This window comes from Tiliqua scincoides, chromosome 1 (genome assembly GCF_035046505.1).
Source record: "Tiliqua scincoides isolate rTilSci1 chromosome 1, rTilSci1.hap2, whole genome shotgun sequence".
NCBI lineage: Eukaryota > Metazoa > Chordata > Lepidosauria > Squamata > Scincidae > Tiliqua > Tiliqua scincoides.
The window spans coordinates 79,578,004-79,584,003 of NC_089821.1; the positions used below are offsets into that span (position 1 = coordinate 79,578,004).

General features: G+C 47.7%; 1 protein-coding gene across 7 annotated transcripts in view; it reads right to left on the bottom strand.

Moving 5' to 3' along the window:
- Positions 1-5,480, bottom strand: part of SEMA5B (semaphorin 5B) — a 443,759-nt gene extending 438,279 nt beyond the window's left edge. For all 7 annotated transcript variants that reach the window (XM_066611786.1, XM_066611789.1, XM_066611780.1 and 4 more), the window contains exon 1: positions 5,227-5,480. The gene's annotated coding sequence lies outside the window, so the exon portion shown is untranslated. The remainder of the gene's footprint in view (positions 1-5,226) is intronic.
- Positions 5,481-6,000: the final 520 nt, after the last annotated feature.

Here is a 6,000-nt window from a genome sequence, read left to right on the forward strand (position 1 = left end):
GCCAAGCAAAGTCAACAGCCTAGACTCCCGATAAACTTTTCCCAGCTTGCCTTCTTTTCTCAGAGAAACATGATCGTGCAAAACAGTCATGACACTCCAACAGACCTCCAAAGATTAAAAATCAGTCATGAAGATCAAGTGTTTGTAGGTGAACATTATTGCAAGAGAACATTATCTTTTAAAAAGTAGTATTTTTTTAAAACAGACTTTTTTCAATTCTTCAAGACAGAATCCTCCCCTTTGCACACTCTGGTGTCAGACCCTCCCAACTGAAAAAAAAAATTCCTCCAGGGCCTCACTAATGAGTTGAATTATATCACCAAGGAAAGGCTGAAGGAGCAAGGCTTTCCTTTTCCCCTTCTCTGTTGCTAAAATCCTGGTGATTCTAAGTCAGATGCCTTACTTAGTCTGAACATGATTAAGGTTCACTAGACTTTAATTGCTTCTACTATGCATATGTCCAGAGCTTACTTGGAAGCTTTCAGAGAAGAAATGCCAGGCGGTTCCTCAAATTGCCAAAATAACTAGCATCAGACAACAGTCTATACCACAACAGCCAATTTAAAAATGAAAGTATGCCAACACCAAATGTGAGGAGAGCCATTCACCTGTAGTTTTCTGTCAAGCAAAGTAACTTTTGTCATACTCAACCTCACCCCAATTTTTCACTGGTTGGAAGGATGTAATAAAATGTGTCTCACTGTGGCTGTATTCGCTTTTCAGCTTCCAGTGCTAGAGAGCTGATTTTTTTCCATCCTTCTAGCACCCTAGGATTGCATTCATTTTTCAGGTTCTAGCACGTTTGCCTCTGTCCTTCGAACTTGAGGCTAGAAAACATGGCAACCTCCATGCATTTGAGTTCTAATGATAGAAACATGGTGGCCTCCGTGCAATATGTAAAAAATGGCCGCCTCGATGCATTTGAGTTCAGTGATTTGATACCATTTTTGCAAACAGAATGGAGCTAGAGGCATGCTAGTGATGTAACATCCTGCTATTTTCTAGAAGAAAAACAATGCAGCCGCTATGGCTGGAATCTATAGAAAATCTAGTTGTCCTTACGACTGCAGCTGTCCTGCAGTGAGCTTTGAGAGGGTTATCATGGTGCAGTCACCTGAATTACTGTACTCCATTTACAGCATCCCTCTTGCATCTCATGTGGCAACTGCTTGTGGACATGGTCTGAAAAGGATTCAGTGACAAACCTGGTTCCTCAGGTGAGTGCTGGGAGGGGGGAGTTCCAGTAGAGACAGGATCAGAGCCACCAGGAGGCATGTTGAAGGAGGGTAGGGAGTGATCATCTGTGACAAAGGTACTGCCAATATCCTATGCTCCCTGCCATGGGAGGTGCAGCCATGCTGCAGCTGCATTGGTGCACATGGCATGGGACGGGATTGGGGGCATTAGAGAAGCTGTGGAGGGAGCCTCCTGTTGGGTCTTTCTCATCTACCCAACACTTTATTCCTGATAATCACCCCAACATACACTCACATACATGGGCAAACAAACATAGCTTTGTACACTCACGAAGCTTTGGATATTTCAGCTCAGAATACCCTGAGACAAGCTCGTTTAACCTATCCTTTCCCTTCCTCCCCCCCCCCCCGGCTTTTTTCATGCCAAAACACACTAAAACACCTCAGAATAACCACATACACACATGGAAATGTGTCTATGACTTTCACACCAGGTATACACATAAGAATGGACCGACTACACACTCATACTGCAGGGTTAAAGGAAATAATACAGGGATGCATTATACAGACCTAAGTTGGAAGCTAGTGCCACTCTCAAGTCTCATCTACACTGCACACTGAAGAGCTGCAAATACAATACCAGAGCAGAAGACCATAAACTCACTACCTCTTGTTCTTTCAGTAATAGTAATAGACAAGCCCAAGCTTGTTCAAAGAAATACATTAAGCAAATCTTATGGACCCACAAAGATAAAGGAAGAATTCTGTCATTTTTGTTTTTGTTCCAGCTACAAAGTTTGTTATACTTTCACTTCACATTAGACATGTGCTGCAGTCATCCCACACACACACAAAAGCAGGATGTGTTCCGAAGTGTTCATCCTGTGGCACTGTGGTATCTATTCTGCCAATAAGAGCCATTCCTCAAGTTCTAAATCAGCCATTGTGTCCTGAAGCAAGAGGCACAGTGTTTTTGTGTTCTCCTCACAAAAAGGAGTGTTGCATAGACAATGAGATCTCTGACAACTCATATCACACACACATACACAAGTCTACAGTGAAAGAAACTATTCCCAAAGAATTCACTATCTTTACAGCTCTTATTAAAGGCATTGTAGATCTGAAGGAAGGAACCTGTGTCTTTTCTCCTCTGGGGTTTTAATGTAGGATGAGTACTTGCCTGAAGGCACTGCCAAGATGTCCAAGTCACCAAGGGTGGCAGAACAATAAACAGAAAATCCAACATACATCACTGGAACCCCCTGAAATTCTCTAACATTGCGCCTGCCCTTTTCTTTAACACACTTCGGGGGTGAGCTGTGTTGCCTCCAGTGATCTATTCTGTTCTGCAGAGTTAATTAATCACACAATCCAATCTGAAGGGGAGGGAGAGAGTTTTAGGCAGAAAGTCAGAAGGAAAGAAATGCAAGATTCAAGGAGATGCTGCAGAAAAACAGCAGCTATTTTAAAACCTTGAGTAATTTGGCTAAATATCACCAGAATTATTCACCTCCCACCCCACTTTCTCACTGCAGTTTGTGAGGAGAATATTCCTCCTTGGTTGCCTTATAGATCAGACATGAAAATCAAGTTAACTCTTCCCTGAATAGTTCTGATGTGCACACCTCATCAATAATAATATACCATAGATTTTTCCTAGATCACTGGAACTGTTTGGACGCCTTTTCTTCCAAGACCCCCAACTCAGCCTACTCCATAAATGTTAGAAAGAAGGGGAAGGAAGGGAGACAGAGAAACATTCCTTGTTCAAACTTCAGGCTCCTGCTGCTGGATTCTCTCTTTCCTGCCTGCAGTTCAATCAATTCCGGGTGGGGAGGCAGGGTGACCAGATGTCCTCTTTTTCCAGGACATTCTCTTTTTAGACTGGTGTCCTGGAAAAGAACTTAAATGTCCTCAGTTTCCCTGTCAGCAGGCCCCAGCAGGCAGTGCATAGCCTTCTTGTAATTAATAAATTATATCTAACAAATTATATAGTTTGAAATTTAATGATTAGTAATACAGTGTTTCAATTAACCACATTAATCAATATAAGAGTGTTTTTAGCTTTTGTCATGTCCTACATTTTTCTTGGATGTCCTACATTTTGGGGTGCCTTGACCTCTTTTACAGTTATGACATCTGGTCATCCTTGTGGGGGCGGAAGAGGAAAATATCTGAGGATGGGAAACTTTACTTTCTGATCAGAACTATCTAGAGCAGTGGTTCTCACACTTTTAGTGTCGGGACCCACTTTTTAGAATGAGAATCTACCAAGACCCACCAGAAGTGATGTCATGACCAGAAGTGACATCATCAAGTAGGAAAATTTTTCACAATCCTAGGCTGCTATCCTACTCACACTTACCCAGGAGTGACTATCATTGTTAAAAGTACAGACACTGTAGCCTGTTAAAAGTACAGATCTGTAACATTTCCCCAAATGCAGTCACATACCAGCCTAATATATTAAAAATAAAATATTGAGATGAACGGGGACCCACCTGAAATTGGCTTGCAACCCATCTAGTGGGTCCCAACCCACAGTTTGAGAAACACTGATCTAGAGCTTTCATTTCACCCTTTTGCCCCAAGACGTCAGTAATGAGAAATCAAGTTATTCCATTCCACATGCTCTTGACTCTGAAGCGGGTAGCGTGTGCGTTAAGCTCAGGCATGGATTTTAAAAGGTAAAGTTGCACAGGAACCTGCGCATGGATCTCGCTCCCCTTTCCTCCAACTTCTCTCCCCCCCCCCCAAAAAAAATCAGGCATGCTTCCAAAGAAGCCCCCTTCTGATTAGCAGCAGAATTGGGACCAGGGAGCTGTCAGCCTCAGGAAATGGTCACCCCTCCCCCTCCTTTCAGGAGCATAAGCCTCCAATAGTCTGAATGAAGGAACCCACCGATGCAGCAAGTGGAGCAGTGAAGAACGGAATCCAGCAACTTTTGCAATGCATGCCAGAGAGGAGGTGGCCTCTGCATGGGTCGGTGCAGAGACGGGGGTCTCTTCTTCTTCCCCTCCTCCCGGATCTCCCCTTCCTCTTATTTCCAACAATGCATGAAACCAGAGAGCCGTGCAAGCTCGCCTGCTTCCCTCTCTCCCTCTCCCCTCCGCTTTTGATCTTCATCAGGACGTGAGCGGAAAGTTAATGGGCCACCCCGACCACAAAGGCAAATTCTCATCTGAACAACAACAACAACAAAAAGGGGAAATATTCATCCCTTGGGTTTCTCCATCGACCCTCCAGGCATCCTACCCAGTTGCCCCCGCCAGCTCTGTTTGGATCACAACACTGATGAATAGAATTGCACCGGAGAGGGGGGTTGGAATTCAGAGAGGTGCAGAAAGAGAGAGACCAACCCTAGCCACGTCTACTCTGGAGTAAGTCCCATTATGGTCAATGGGGCTTACTCCCAGGAAAGTGTGGATAGGATTGCAGCTGCAATCCTATCTACACTTGCCTGGAAGTAAGCCCCGTTGTAGCCTGAGGCTGCAATCCTATCCACATTTACCTGGGAGTAAAACCCATTGACTATAATGGGACTTACTCCAGAGTAGACATGCGTAGGATTGGGGCCTGAGATGGAATCGATCAGCAACCCCAACTAAACTCTCCGAAGTCTAAACTGCTGGGGAGCCACCTGGGCTCCAGAGATCTTCTCTGAACCCCAAGAATCCACATTAAGGGGACACAATGCCTGGGCACGTTGCACGCCTAGGTTGCAACGCCTTCCAGAAACCGTGCACAAAAGCCACCAGCCCCACTGCCGCCCCCCTTCTTTCCCTGCGCTTTAGGTGCTGGGGGGATCGGCTTTCCTCCAAACTCCCCCCTGCCTACAAAACAGCCCTTGGCTTCTCCATCCTCATCCCAGGGCAACTCCATTACCAAGTCCTCCTCCCCCAAACTCAAGTTCCTCAACTTTTAAACTTCCATGGTGGGGAGGGGGAGAAGGAGAGCAATGTTCCCCCCTCCCCTGTCGCATGCATGCCACGAGAGCCACGGTGGTGGAGGACGCGAGTTGACTTACCCTTGGTGGTGCCTGCAGCCATTCACACGCGCATCTTGCCTACTGGGGGGAGGCAAAGAACATCCCAGCAAAATAAGCCCAGCGATCCTCTAGAAGGCGCCTCTCTGCCCTTGCAGCCGGGGAAGCCCCAGCCAGGAGGGTCTCCTGCAAACTGCAATGGCCCTGGAGTTTCGGCTGGAGCCCTCCTCCGCTTCCCCCTCTCCCCCTCTCCTTCCCAGCCAGGAGCACTCCGGGCTCTGATCAGATACGCTTCAGCCCTTTTCCACCAGGAGGGGAGAAGGAGGTGGAGACGGCGAGGAGTGGGGGGAAGAACGGAGGGAGGGAGAGAGGGAGGGAGCGAAGGGGCTGGCAGCAGCAGCCCCACTCGGCGCTGATGTCAACGAACCTATTCAGAGTTAACAGGGCATTTGTGGACGCGCAGCTCCCCTCCGACCAAGCAGGACGTACGCGAAGCCTCCCCGGTGTGGTGCCGGCTCGCAGGGACAGCCCTGCACCGCCCGCTTGGCGGAATCACCCGGGGCTGCGGACCCTTCTGGAGCCCCTCGGTGGCATTTCAGCCAGAGCGATCCGGCTCTTTCGTCTTCCTTCCTCCCCTGCTGCTGCTCTCCTGGGAACAGTCGCCGATCCGGGTTGCTTTCCCCACTGCGTGGATCCCCCCCGGGGATCCGCGTGGGCTCCCTGCAAACAACCGTGCGAGGTTCTCGAGGCTGCCGACTGGCTGAACCGCGAAAGGGGGAGCGATCGGGGACGGGGGTGCAAAAGGACGGGGAAGGG